This window comes from Python bivittatus, unplaced genomic scaffold, assembly GCF_059951505.1.
Source record: "Python bivittatus isolate LINGU-HERP-01145 unplaced genomic scaffold, Pbiv_v1 ctg000850_np1212, whole genome shotgun sequence".
NCBI lineage: Eukaryota > Metazoa > Chordata > Lepidosauria > Squamata > Pythonidae > Python > Python bivittatus.
This window is the reverse complement of record NW_028277112.1, coordinates 21,883,713-21,899,142: the sequence shown is the minus strand read 5'-3', so window position 1 is coordinate 21,899,142 and position 15,430 is coordinate 21,883,713. Positions and strand designations below refer to the sequence as shown.

Sequence of the window (15,430 nt, the reverse complement as noted above, 5' to 3'; positions counted from 1 at the left end):
AAAACTGGACACTAGAGGGGACTTAGGTAGAGGAAAAAGTACAAACCTGTAAAATGCAAAATATTATAACAATGAAAATACTGAAGGAGACTTTTGAAGAATGGAGTCAGAAATTATGGATGGGATATAGGATGAAGAGATAATCACATCCTTAGAGGGGGTGAAGAGTCACTAAATTTGTTTATATTTGTTGTGATGAAGGTTGGAAGTCACTTCTTTATATATTTCCTTTCTGTTTATTATATTCTTACTTTTTTCTTTCTTCTCTCTTTCTTTCATTTTTTTCCTTTTCCTTGCACCTTTTTTTTCTTTCTCTTCTCTTTCTTTAAATTTAGTTTGTATTAGATTTTATTATTATAATCAAAATTTATGAATGAATGAGTGAGTGAGTGAATGAATGAATGAATGAATGAATGAATGAATGAATGAATGACATGGATCGCTGTGACTAGATCTGCTTTCTCCAGGAAATGACTACCAAAAATACTCCTGGCTGTAGCAATTACTTTGGCATCCAAAAACTGCTGGATCCAGAAGCACTCAAATTGCAAACCTGATCTTAATTGAACCTCAGATCCCATCATTAGGCCTATTTTAGGGTTTAAGATTTATAGGAGAAAATGTAGGAGAAGAGCCATGTTAGTCTATGGTAGCCCAAAATTATAAGTCTGGTAGCACCTTTTCCAGCTAAAAAATTTATTAAAAGGCATAAGCCTCTGTGACCTACAGCAAACTTTATCAGATGCATAGAGTGGCCAGACTTATGTAGGATTTAAATTGGGATGGGATGGGAAGATAAAAGGGAAGGGAAGACAGGGTGGTTATGCAAATACAGATTATATGTGAGACAGATTGCAAGTACCTTCTCAATTTGCAATTGTAATATATTTATTGAGACCTTCTGAGATGCCCTGAAACCTTTTGATGTAGCTAGTTGAGCAGCTCAGTTGTACTGCTGAAGTTTCTTTGTTCCAAAACAGCTACTCAGAGATCTGTAATGGAGTGTCCTGGGAGATTAAAATGCTCTATTATTTTGTCCTTGTTTTGGGTCATGGTGCAGCAGATAGCAGCATCTGGCCAACTTGGCTGATTTCAAAATATTAAACAGGATCAGACATAGTTAGTAGTTAGATGAGGGACCACCATGAAATTCCAGATCTAGGATAAACTGGGAAGTCCAAAAGGATACAGTGGAAAACATTAATGTCAAACCATTTCCCTATTGTTGCCAAGAACTTCATAGACATGTCTATGTAGTCACCAGGAGTTAAACTTGAACTAAGGGAATGCCAATGAGCCCTCTCAACCAAGGCAATCTCTGAGATCCAACATTAGTTCAATATGAACACGCAGCTGCTCAAATACAGTAGGCTCAGAAGCCATACAGGTACAAGACATTTCAATGGGAGATGGACACCAACATGATGGGACTGTATTGATGAAGCCAAATACACCCTAATGCTAGGCAGGATCTGAATGAGAGGCTGCTCAGGAACCCCATGAATGCTCACCTGTGTTTCTTAAGGAAAAGTGAAAGAAAACCATAGCAGTTTTCCTTGCAATAATTTCCTCCTTTAGTTAGAATATATATAGCCATGTGTAAGACTGAACTATAAAATGGTGTATATTTTTAATAAGTTGTTTCCTTATCCAGTTCTGATGAAGAGATCTGAGTACAATTTTTCCTTGAATATTTCATGAAATATTAAATTTTATTTTGTCCTTAACACTCTCCTGCTATGTCTGATGCATGATAAATCAAGAAGGCAATATTATGCAGTGTTAATACTTATGTCAGTTGGCATTTATGCTGTTCTTTAATTTTTAAAAGATTGATTTCATGTCAGAAAATGCTCTTTGGTTGGAATATTATTTTCTTCTACTGAACCTTTGAGGAATCCTTCCTTAATGATATGTAGGGCAATCATATATGTGTCTTCTGAGAAATAAGTCTAACTCATAAAAGTGGGGTGTGCTCCCAGGTAAATTGATATGGAATTGTTTATAGTTAAGACCCCAAACCCATGAAATACATTAACATTTTCCAGATTTGTCTGGAAATCACATTTAACCTAAAGGGCTCCAATAAAGCTGTAACATTCCTGTAATTGGTTTGCTGTAACAAATTTCATATAGCCAGATATCCGTCACTTTAGCTAATCAACAGAGTGTCTCCTCCAGCTATTATGATTTCAACAATTCATTTGTATTTTATTTTTCTATATGACTTCAGTGCTTGTAATTGCCTTTATCTCTTCACGCAAACTTCAAAAGAAGAGGCAGATTACTGGACAAAGTTAAACATTCCATTTCCAGTAGATATGAAACATTATTGAATGCTATGCATTTATCTGAACTATTTGAAAAAGTCAAAAAAACAAGATCTGTCTGCTCTGAGTTCCAGTCAACTAAAGTGAATTTCCCTTTCTTAAGATGGCTGTTATTTTATCCAACTGGTTGTTCCATTGTCTTATAGATTTCTGCAGTCACAGGAGAAGAACTTGACCCATATTCATCCTATTCTAAAACCCTCAGATGATGGCATGACACTTCAGTGTGTATCCATGGTCTGTCTCAGCAACCATCAAGTAGTATTGCTGCTATGATGCCATCTTCTTCTATTTATCCCTCATCCTAGTGGGGATCTGTATCATTTGGTCCAATGTTAACACCCAAGTACCTAATAGTATCTCATTATGGAGAAAATCCTATTTCACAGTTTCAAGTACAAATTAAAATATCAAGCAAAGATTGTGTCTTATGGCCTGAAACTGTTATATACAGTACATAGGAAAAGATGGAAGGTGTACATAAACAAAGCCTTTTTTTTTTTACATAATTATTGAGCATCCAGCCCTAAGTAGTCAGTGAGTGATTATTTCACAAGAAAAGTCAGAATTTGTGATACAAAATACCAGTCAAATGCAAAATGATGAATAACTTCTGTCTGATTAATAAGAATAAATAAGGGCTAAAATATGGCAATTCATTTTGCAGAATGGGAACGTAATTAAACAAAAATCATTCAAAAGCATTATTCCAAAAGATACACACACACGTGTGTGTGTATGCAAGTATATGTGTATGCATATGTATTTGTATGTGTGTATGTATATGCAATAGCTTCACAATAAGGCATTGTTGGAAGACAGAAGCAGTATGTATGTATGTATGTATGTATGTATGTATGTATGTAAATTTATTAAAGAATTTATTATCTGTGGCTTCTGTGCGGTATAAATCAATTTTACCCATTTAATAAAATTCCTGCCAAAGTCTATATCTTCCAAAATTTTAAGCAAAAAAGTCCAGTTCAAATTGGAGGACAGAAGCATTAATACAGTAGCTGTAGCAGCTAGAGTTGTACCAGTTCTCTGATAAGAAGGGGCATTTAACACTGCTAAAAGTAGAAGCATGATCTAATAAAGCTCAGGGGCTTTTTCATATCTTACAGTCTGGCTCATGTGTTCAATGACTAACAGATCAGGTCAAACCTATACAAATAGCCCAGATTTCCTGACCCCCCACCTCACCCCACTTTTCAGGCTCTGCCATGCTCCCATTGTACACTTCGTCTTCAAAATCAGCATTTACAAAAGTACGGTCCATGGCCTGAACACCAGTCATTGTTTAAAAAACAAAACAAAAAATAATTGTCTATAGCAAATATGCAAAAAAATCACTCTCTTTCCTCTCCATCCTGAGCATTACGGCCATGAGTCCACCAGTATTCTGGTCAGAGGGAGAAGAAGAACCAGGAGAGTTTTCCTCGGAAGCTTCCAACCAGAATGCTGGTGATCAGTTGACCTATGACTTAAAACCTTACTTTACAAAAAACCTGTCCACCAGTTTCCATATGTGTAAAGTAACAACAACAAAAGACCACAATAAAAGCTATATAAAGTTTGGGAAATGCTGTTCAACACTTCTATGGAGTAGGTAGGTCAAAAGAATGTGACTGCCTCTAGGTCATGGCTGAGTGGAGATTTGAACTGAGGTCTTTGTAATCCTGTCTGCCACACTGGCTTGAAGTGCATTTCAGATTCACGGCTCCAGTCATATATACTCTTCAACAGGACCTATATCTTGATATTGAGCAATAACATAGCAACAGCAAGAATAACAATAAATCAAGGAGAAGCCAAAGGATATTTTTTTTAAACGTACTTTATCTAGGATTATTCCTAGATAAAATCCTAGCAAGCCTTTTAATTTTGCTGTGAATCTTGCCATTTTAAACCAAAGTAAACTGTACATACCGTACATTAATTTTATGCAATACTTCCTTTCCGTTAGAACTGTAAGAATAACCTAAAGTCCCACCCATTATACAGAGTATTTCTCTGCCATCATAACAGAACCATGGTTTAGTTTTTCAAAGTTCATTGAATGAACCAACCTACTTCTAAGTTGTTTAGGTTTTGTTTCTGTTTTGCTTGCAGTGGCCACCATATTCCATATTATATCTGGCATTAAGTTAGAATAGGTAAGACAAAAAGAGGAAATCTGCTGTTTGTTTGATTCTTCACCAGCAGGTAATTCAGCTTGTCCTTGCCATTTTCATAGCACCAACCACTTCAATAGAGGAATATTATTCAATTCAGTTTTAAACACACAACATAAACTAATATGAAATCAGACTTTTGATTCATCTAGCTCAGACTTCTGTAAACTGATACCCTCCCAACCAACATATAATAGTGCTAATGATTCTGAGAGTTGAAATCTACCACCAGGCTGCTAAGTTGGGAAATACTGGTCTAAGCCACGATAGTTGATAAAGAAGATATTTGCTTTCTTCAGGCTAAGGTCTACCCCAGCCCTTGAATTTTAGTTTGTTTTAGGCTGAGGTCTGAACCTTGGACATTCTAGAAGGAAAACATAGGCTTTCTGACTGAGCCATATTTTTTTCTTTGGTTTGTAATGTTTACATTGTATGCTACTGTAAATTTATCTTAATGGAGCCTTGCCAATTTCAACCTTATTATAGGAAACTGAGTTTATATAGAAGGATAGGCAACCTTTCTGGGCTTGTAGAGACTTGGAATTCTGAAACATGTCATGAAAAAATTATCTTATTTTGATAGAAAGAAATTGCATGAGAAATCACTTTCTTGTTACTTGGGGCTTTGCTGACAAGTTTCAGTGGCGCATTCTCAGAGCATTAAGGCAGGGATGGGCATTTGAGTCCCTTTTTTTGGACCCTCAGAATCTACTTTGATCATGATTGATGAATACTGATGGCAGTTTCTTGCCGTTTTGAAGTAGGAAATACACAAAAAACTAGTGTTAGCTCCAAAACAAGCTCAGTTAAAGCTTCCTAGTCCTACCTACATATGTGAAGTGCCTCGTCCATTTTATGGCTGTCAGCCCTCAGCCCTTGAAAATCACATTCAAATTTGTCCTGAGAATAAGGAAGAAGAAAAAAATACTCTTTCCTGAACAAGAAACTTTCAAGAAATTGGAGAACATAGTTTTAGTTGTACAATTTAATTTTATACATGGAGGAAAGTTTTGTTGTGTTCATTTGTCATTCTTTTTGAGTATCTTCATAGAAGAACGTATTCAGTGGAGTCCTTGGTGCTTTCTGAGCTTGGTTATTTGATTGCAGACGTTTCATTACCCAATTAGGTAACATCATTAGCGCTCACTGATGATCAGCACACAGTGAAAGACATGGAAGAAAGGCAGCACCAATATCTGAATAATGTGATTCTGATGCAAGTATATAAGCAGTGATGTGCTGAAGCCAGCTTGTACTGGTTCACAACAGCCAATTGTTAAATTTGCTGGAATTTTGCAAGCTGGCTTACAGCAGAGCAGAACCACAATGCCTTGTGCTAATCAGTGGTTCCATGGCTAGCAGCGCAGTGCAGCAGCAGCAATAGAGCTGGCAGAACTGGTTGTTAAATATTTACAAGCATACCACTGTATATAAGTCATAACATTTGTGTGATGGCATCATCATACATGTTTCATCATTTGCTCACCCTTGAACCTCCCTGTACAAGATGCCCATGCCAACATATGATCTCTTCTGTTTCTGCTACTTATAGATGGTATCTTAACATGAGTATACACACACACACACACCCCCACACACACACACTGAGATGATGGACTAGATTGATAGATAGATAGATAGATAGATAGATAGATAGATAGATAGATAGATAGATAGATAGATAGACAGACAGACAGACAGACAGACAGACAGACAGACAGACAGATAACAAAAGAAGTTAGGAATGAAAGCAAAAAATCAGTCATGTTCCTTACTGGGCTTTATTTTGTCTTTTTTACCTTTACCATATTCCATTCTGAAATAGTAGTGTAGTAAAATAATATTAATATACAATGAAAAGGTATTTTGAATCCATTTGTTTTCCTAATAGCTTTTCAGAAATGACTGAGATTTTTTTTTCAAACAGTTGGGCTCTGTTCATATTTTATGTCTGCATGCAAAGAAATTGAAATATAAATCAACTTACTTGTTCTTCAGCCATCTTCACTTTTGCCCTTGCTATTTAGGGGGAGGAAGGGCAGGAGAACATTTTGTTCAGGGTCTCTGCTGGAATATTTCCAAGCTCCTTTTTGTCTAATAGGGCTAGGTTAAGTCCTGGCAATGATAAAGTGGTAATTACCTGGGTGAGTGCCGACTGAACAAACCCTGGGTCATTAGTTCTACAGAATTCACAGATGCCTTGAAATATTAGAAATGAAATTGAATTTGCAGTGAAGTGCAGCTTTTCTCCAAAGGCAACAAAACTGCTATTTTTAATTTTCATTAAATCAGATGTATTGAAATATCATAAATGTTTGGTAAGATCCAGCACTCGTCATCTATCTTTGTGTGCTGATGGAGCTGCTATTCCTTGACTAAAACGCAGTGGAAGCAGAAACTGACTATAAAGGCTTAGAGAGATCAAGCAATTTGATGCTAAGCCTTCTCCTAACAGCTGATCAAGCCGAATCAAGCTCCCATAAACACTGATATCAAATATTATGGATAGCTGTGTTCTGGAAATGTAGTATGTATAAAATATTAATTCTCACTTAAGTTGTAAACTTGCATCTGATTTGTATACTTCATGCTATAAGTGGGAATGCACTTCAAACCCCCCCAAGACCTTTCCAGAAAGGTCTAGATTCCTACGCTTTCTGCTTTATCATGTGATGGTTTAAGGCTTTATCTCTATGGAGGAGCATTCAGGGATGGAATCCCCCATCTACAGTCTGAAATGATTCAAGTGCTGCAGAAACAAATTTACCGCTTCAGTGACAAACTAAGCTATACAGTTGTGAAGAGTAATATAGCAAACAAAAGTCAAAAATGAAATTCCACAGAATGTTATGGCATAGGCTGGGTTCTAATACTGGCACCTAAATCCATTTCCTGATCAATCATTTAAAAAATAAATAAAACTAGCAGTTAGTTCTCTGAAAGGTATTTCATAAATCTCTTTTAAAAATTTATCTCTAAAGGATATGAAAAGTTAAGTCAAAACTTTTTAATACAAACAATTTGGAACAAGTAGATCTCATTTCTCACTGGAGAGTAACAAGAATGCCCGGATGAGGACAAAAGGGCAATCAACAGAAAAGGCTCCAAAATATGGTTGATGTCCCAAAGATTCTCATTAAAAAGATTTGACTGCGTAGCAACACATCCTTTTCTAATGGATGGGTCTCCCTCACCTGAAGGAACCATCCTTCCTCTATTTACATTTGAAAATTAATGCTCTTTTTTTTTCTTCAGCACAGTGAAAATCCCAGCAAGTTGAGTCAGTGGAAATCTTTTTAGCAGAAATGTAAAACAGCCTTATAAATCTCTGGGTTTGTCCAGTCATTCCAAATGTCATCCAAGTGATTGTCAAAATCTACTAGGACTGGCTGTCCAAAAGTGATTGGGAGATCCTCTGGGCTTCTGTCCAATCTTCACAATAATCAATGTGTGGGTCTCTGCATCTCCATTTATTTTCATGGCGTTCATACACATGAACTGCTGGTTTTAGGCACTTCTTTGTAAATTTAGTGTTATCCACTATTATGAGGGCCATGTCACTGAAGCTTTCTGCAATCCTGGAGGTAACCTTTTCGGCCAGCAGGTTTGGACTGGTGTCCTTCACATGTTCATTTGATTGATAGTATCCAGCTATTACATAGCTGTTCTCTGTGCACCAAGAATCAATCAGGCTGAGCACCACTTCCAGCATGGGGGCAAGGGCCAGGCTGCCGTGGAAGAGCAGGAGGCAGTCCACAAAGAATATGTGGGGCGGCAACTCCCACTTGTGGCCACGGTGGTGTGGCGGCTGCTTCTCAGCCACCAGCAGCCCTTTGATGGCACAGTGGGGGTATTTGGCACCATGGAGCACCATCTTGCAGTAGGCCTATGCGCTCAGTTCATCTGCATGGCCGCCACCGCCTCACAGGCTCCCCAGGCCTGATCAATCATTAGATTCTGCATTCTCTTTAAAACTGAGACTTCAGTCATTTTTATTTTTGGTTTCAACAAAGTGTCTTAAGGCTGGCTTGTTCTGAAGACACCATTCAGCTCTTAGCCTCCTAATATTTCATTAGCAACTCCTTAACTTGTATTTATTTGAAAATAATAGGCATTAGTTAAAACAATAGCTCTTTTTTATTATTTATTTTCATTGCTTTTTAATTAATAATGAAAAAAGAAAAAGAAAAAAGCTAAAGAATGATAATAATGATGGAGATACATATATCATCAAACAAAAAAACATTTTAAAAAGTACTTTACAAAAAGGTGGATAAAGTACGACAAAGGAAAAAAAATAGTGTGATGTGTCATTGTCATTATAACAGTAAACAGTTATAATTCTATATATACTTATCTAATGCAAATATTCAAGTACATATATATTTCTAATACATTAATATGACTATCATGGTTTTTTTAACCTACTGTATTTTGTATAAATGAATCCCATATTTCATTATACTTGTCCATACAAAGTCTACGTCTATAGGCAATCTGTTCAGGAGTGGCAAGTGAAATCAGGTCTTCAATCCACTGAGTAAATGGGGCCATACTGTAAAGGGCGGCTGAGGCTTTGGATTGGACCACACCTATGCGACCTCTCTCCTCCTGTGGGTCCCGCCACTCCCCTGTGGTTTATGGAGGGGTTGAGGAGATGAAACAAGAGGTGAGACATCTAGAGCGTCGCTGGTGCTCATCTAAGGATAAACTCGACTGAACATGGGTTAGAGCCACTATGAAGGCCCACCAAGTGGCAGTAAGGGCGGCGAAGTGACAGCACTCCTCCACCCTCATTGCATCTGCAGATTACCACCCTGCAGCCCTGTTTCAGGTGATAGGGGTCCTCTTGGGTAGAGGAAGCCCGGACAACTTTTTGCAGGGTCGTGCAGAGGAACTTGCTCAGCATCTGTCAGATAAAATTGCTCAGATTCATTTGCAGTTGGACACTGGCTTTGCTGCAGGTCTGTGGGAGATACCTAGGGTAGAGTCTTGCCCGGTTATCTGGGAATGGTTTGAATCTGTTGGGCTTGATTAAGTAGACAGGGTCCTTAGAACTGTGAGCTCACCCACTTGCTCTCTAGATCCATGCCCCTCCTGGGTTGTGAAAGCAGCCTGGGGGGTGCCACATGGGTAGGTTCTGGTGATGGTGAATTCTTCTTTGAGTGAGGAGGTTGTTCCTGCACCTCTAAAGGAGGCTTTGGTTTTCCCTCTCCTCAAGAACCCATCACTGGACCCCACAATACTGGGCAATTTCTGTCCAGTATCCAACCTCCCCTTTTTGGGGAAGGTGATTAAGAAGGTGGTTGCGCAGCAGCTTCAGAGGACCTTGGATGAAGTGGATTATCTGGATCCTTTTCAGTCAGGGTTCAGACCTGGATATGGTACAGAAATAGCATTGGTTGTGCTTTTGGATGATCTCTGACGTGGGCAGGATGGTGGTTGTACACCCATCCTTGCCTTACTTGACCTCTTGGTGGCTTTTGATACCATCGACCATGGTATCCTTCTAAACAGATGCAGAGAATTGGGGGTGGGCGGCACAGTATTGTGCTGGTTCACCTGCTTCCTCCAGGGTTGGTTCCAGTCTGTGGTGATTGGGGAGAAGAGATCCCACCCCCACCCCCTGCTCTGTGGGGTGCCACAGGGGCTGGTGCTCTCACCTCTCCTATTTAACATCTACATAAGACTGCTGGGTAATCTCATCCATCACCATGGGGTGAGGTATCATCAGTATGCTGATGATACTCAATTGTGCATCTCCGCCTCTGGCAACTTAAGCGATGCTGTGGGCGTCCTATCTCAGTATCTGGAGGCTGTGAGGATCTGGATGGGGAACAACAGGCTACAACTGAACCCTGGCAAGACTGAGTGGCTTTGGGTTTTGAGCCCCTCTGGTTCTAGGATTTGGTACTGGATGAGGTCGCACTGCCTCAAATAGACCCTGTGTGCAATCTGGAGGTCCTCCTGGACTCACGACTCCTGCTCGAACAGCAGGTGGCAGTCGTGGCTAGGAGGGCCTTTGCACAACTTTGTATTATGCACCAGTTGTGCCCATTCCTAGATCAGAGGGGCCTACTCATGGTCACTCATGCCCTGGTCACCTCCCAATTAGACCACAGCAAATGCGCTGTACATGGGGCTACCCTTGAAGAGTATCCAGAAACTTCAGCTGGTGCAAAATGCAGTGGCGCGAGCAGTTATGTGTGTTTCTAGTAGAACACATGTTACACCTCTGCCTTGCGAGTTGCATTGGTTACCAGTTTGTTTCCGGATCTAGTTCAACGTGCTGGTGTTGACCTTTAAAACCCTTCATGGCATGGGGCCGGGCTATCTAAGGGACTGCCTCTCCCCAATTTCATCTGCCCATCCTACCAGATCCAGCAGAGAGGGCATGTTATGGGTTCCGTTACCTAGAGAGCTACATTTGGCAGGCCCCAGGCAATGGGCCTTTTCTGCTGTGGCACCTGCACTGTGGAATCTTCTCCCCCTTGAGGTGAGGATGGCCTTGTCATTGTTGAGGTTCCAGAGGTCCCTTAAGACTCGGTTATGCCAGCAGACCTGGGGACCCCAGGGGATGGAGGAATTATTGAGATGGCTCCCTTATTTTTAACATCTTTTTATTCTCTCTTATTTTGCTTTTTATATTTTTAATGTATTTATTTATTGTTTTTAGCTTTGTTGTACACTGCCCAGAACCACCTGTGGTGAGACGGGCTGCTATATAAATTGGTTTAATAAATAAATAAAATAAATATAAAATATAGTCTGTTGAACAAAGTAAAAATGAATTACTACTCTACATGTTAGCCTTTTTTAAGATCAAATTATTTAGCAGAATGTTTAATTTGTGATTTAAATGTAGATCTGTAGAATGCCATTTTCTCTCTCACATTCTGCATTCTCAGTTTGTCCTTGGCTTGCCAAGCTTTGAAGTATCAATCATAATTCACAGTTTGGTAAACTCCCAAATTGCTTTTGAGAACAACCTTCTTGTTGTTTTCAAGAACACATTTTTGTTTTTGTACATTTGGTAAAAGACCACTATTTGATTTGGATGAGGTACTGTTAATCTGAAGCAATTTATCTTTATCCCCCAACAAGGTCTGAAGGCCCAGCAAGCTATTAATCCTAATTTTAAGATGACAAACAGTGTCATAAATAGGACCAGCTTCTGAGAACAAGGAACATGACATTATTAGCATCCTTTAGCCTCAATTCATGGATGTGCATGCCATTACATGCTGGCATCTTTATAAGCATCTATAGTAAACAGAATGTTAGTAATGTCACATTTGATAGCACCATTATCTCGGACCAACCATTTGGTAGATTAGTTCATATAGAACAACTTCAGGATGGACCCCCATGACCACCAAGTACAGGGATGCTGACTCTTTATGCTGTACCACTGAAACCATTAATCTACAGAATTATATAACTAATGCAATATAAATGTGTAATAATTATTAGAAAAAAACATGACTGTTAGTTTAAATGACTTTATGGATTTGACATAGCCACTTCAGGTCAGCTTTTAATTCAAAGAAATGTTGAATTAATAAGATAATATACATTATCAGTCATAGAAAAATATTAGAATCAGTCGCTTTTTGGGTATGTGCTTTTGCTGGACCAGAACAAGTTGAGACCTTTTTCCAAAATTTAAAAAAAAAATCAAAATGGTAACAAAATGAGACATTTATTTTAGTACTAGGTAGGAAAATTTCCCTGGATTTTTTCTTCCTGTTCTTACTCAATTTGATAAAAGAGAATTTCCTCAACAATTCTTCCAAAGTAGAAGAGAAGTTTAGAGAAGTTCTCAAGAGTGAAAGTGATATCTTGACACTTACTTCAGGTTGGTCAAGGGATGTGTGAATGAACTGATTCATTATATGATCAGTTCTCCAGTGTTTTGCAACCTTTTCAGCAGTAACATATGCAACAAGCCATAATGATGCAAAAATGATGTGTGTGTGGTGAAATCATGGCACAAATCCTGCCCGTAGGCACCATTTTAATGTCTGGTATAAGTCTATGGGTCTCAATATTTGCATCATGGTCCACGTTTTGTAAATTTTTCCTCTTGCTTCCCTTGAAGACACCTATGCTCTTTAACTTCCTACATTTAAATAAAATTCCATGGAAAAGGATTAGGAGGGAATGCCTCCCATTGGTCCTTTTCAATATTGAATTGCAAAACTGTCATCATTCTGATAGGAGCTTGACTAGAGAAACCCTCAGAGAATGTCTCCTTTTCCTGCAGAAATCTTGAGAAATCATCCATCCAATTTGTCTGCCCCCAAATTGGATGGAGAATTTCAAAATATAAGTTGCATTCAGCTTTAATTTATACCTATCAATGAAAAACATTTTTTTAAAATTTTCTAGACCTAAATCTTCTTTTGAAAAGGCCAATTAAGGACAATTATTTTGTTTTATATAACATAATTTTAAATTTTAAGAAGGTGCTGTGCAGAATAACTTGGAGTATTTGACACTGGTTTATCTTAATGTTGATAAAATGGCTGGGCATAATTTAGTGAATAACAACATTCATCTCATTCCTTGCCATTTTTTATACTAAATCCTCCCTTTTACTATTTGGAATAAATGGAAATATATTTAGATGAGTTTAACTGAGGGTTGGCTTGGCTTCCTTGTTTAGGTATGCCAGAAGATTCACTCTCTCCTATTCCACCTCTTCTCTACCCCTTTCTCAGGGTTTCCTCATGCCACAAAGATCCAGCTACAAAGTCTGATAAGAGCACTCCAGTGTTAGATTGAACTTTGAGAGAACACTGAAGGGCCCTAAGGCTTCTTGGAGCACACATCATGGTCCATAGAATGCCACCTTAGAAATCTTTCAAAGTAAAACAGAATTAAGCTTTTTACCTATATGTTACATCATTGCAAGATAAACATCTGGTGCTTACCGAAATAATGTGATGTATTTTCTGTTTACCAAAGATGCAAAGAGTGATGTATATCATTTTTTGTAAGCTGGCATCTGTCTTCTGGAAAAAAATTATGAAATATACAAAACAGATCAAAGTTAAAGTTTGTATTGCAAATACAACAGCAAAGAAGCTTTTGTCCATCCATGGTGGGATTACAGCAAAGTTATAATGTATGAGAATATATTAGTATTCTAATATATCTTTTGATACACAATTTTGTTTGAGATATGTTAAGAGTGTTCCATGCATGACTATTTATAATCCAGCATATATTAGTGTACTTCTGTGAGATTATTGCAGGAGATATTGGAAGGTAACTTCTAAAGAAACAAAATATGAACAGGTAAAGAATGATCAAATCTTAATAAAACTAATTACATTTCTCAACCAAAACATGAGCTCTGGTAATACATTGTATTTTAATGTTTTTCTAGTTAGGTAGAAAATCTAAAGATAGATTTATCTGCACTTTTTGAATATGTATTCTAATATTTTGTAGAAATTTGTTATATACTATAGGTAGCAACCATGCTGGAATAACACATTTCCATCCAGGAATTGGAATGTAGATAACATTGGTTTAGCAATTCTTGTGGCTGAAAAGAAATAGCTAGGTTGGTGGGAAATCATGAGACTTGAGGAATGGCTGCATGACTATGTAAAAACATTTTCTGTTGGAGTTACAATCTTTCCTTTTTTTATTGTTTTGAAACAAAAATAACAAATATTTTGAAACTTTTCCCTTCCATCTTGAAAGCATTCATTTCTCAGCATCTTTTGAAGTAGTCAAAATTATCATCCAGCTTCCTAGCAGTAATAAAGTAATTAGGAATTTTTGTGAACTCAGGCAGTAGTCCAGACCCCAGACACATGATACTGGACAAATTCACAGACAGTGATTCCCATTTACTTGCTTTTTGAAATGCCCAGAAATGGGTCTGGCTCTGCTTCTGCAGAGGTGAACTCAAGCAATCCATTCCTCACAGAAAATTGAAAATTCTTGTCAGTTCTGCTCCAGTGTGCTGTGAATGGCAGTTACTCAACAAGCCAGTTTCATGTTGCAACTATACCAATACCCAGCTAGTCATGGGTCTTCAAAGTAATTGACAGATCGGCCCACAAAATGCCACCAACACAATCTTCAACTTCAGTGGTTAGTTTTGCTTCAGTGTGCTTGGAGAGTTTTTAATCTTCCTGAAGTTTCATATTATTGGTTTGGTATGACAAGAGTAAAAGGTACAAAACAGACATCAGGATGGGATTGTGTTACAGAAATACAGACACACAACTAACATTTGCAAGATGTAATGGTTGTTGAGAGAAATTGGTAATAGAACAGTACTGTTACAATCACACCCATAGGTAGCGGGGGAGAATTAGAAGTAAGTTCCTTTATTCAGGAATAAAGCAAGATTAATAATGGTACTATAAAATTAGTATTTTTTATAGGAAAAGATAATAGATTAAGATAACTATGATACAAAACCATGACAAATTTAAGTCAGACTGATTTCAGTGCTTCTACTGTAATCAGTATTCAGTAATCAGATGTCAAAGGTGATCTGACATCCAACGTAAGTAGGTCCAATTCTTCTACTGAATTCAACACAGGATACAGAGCTTCCATCTCTCCCATCCAGGCATTGATTGGATCTAGACAACACAAAATAGAAATATTGTTTAGCCAAAGATTCAAATGCTAACATTGTTAAAAGACAAATCATAATTGGGAATAAGTATATTCTGTACTAGTATTATGTCTGAATGTTTAAAATCGAAACAAATTTTCAGAAGGTATTATGAAATAAAATTGAAAAATGTACCACAAACAATATTCATTCATTCTCTCAACAATTATACTGAAGTAATAATCCTGGGCAATATTGTGATATCATTTTGGTAAAACTTAAGGGTATTTAATTCTCATCAACTTCCATGAGAAATTTAAGTACTGCCTTAAAATTCT

The 15,430-nt window shown here is 37.7% G+C and overlaps 2 long non-coding RNA genes and 1 pseudogene across 2 annotated transcripts in view; 1 reads left to right on the top strand and 2 right to left on the bottom strand.

The window, feature by feature from the left end:
• Positions 1 to 2,662, top strand: part of LOC103056370 (uncharacterized) — a 114,452-nt gene extending 111,790 nt beyond the window's left edge. The window contains exon 3 of the long non-coding RNA XR_015793757.1: positions 2,477 to 2,662. This is a non-coding gene — a long non-coding RNA (uncharacterized LOC103056370). The remainder of the gene's footprint in view (positions 1 to 2,476) is intronic.
• Positions 2,663 to 7,800: 5,138 nt separating this feature from the next.
• Positions 7,801 to 9,058, bottom strand: LOC148213787 (ER membrane protein complex subunit 8 pseudogene; annotated as a pseudogene).
• Positions 9,059 to 9,422: 364 nt separating this feature from the next.
• LOC148213786 (uncharacterized) lies at positions 9,423 to 15,086 on the bottom strand. Its single transcript, XR_015793765.1, has 3 exons — positions 14,951 to 15,086; positions 13,441 to 13,521; positions 9,423 to 9,879 (listed from the first exon to the last, which is right to left on the bottom strand). It is a non-coding gene; the product is annotated as an uncharacterized LOC148213786 (long non-coding RNA).
• Positions 15,087 to 15,430: the final 344 nt, after the last annotated feature.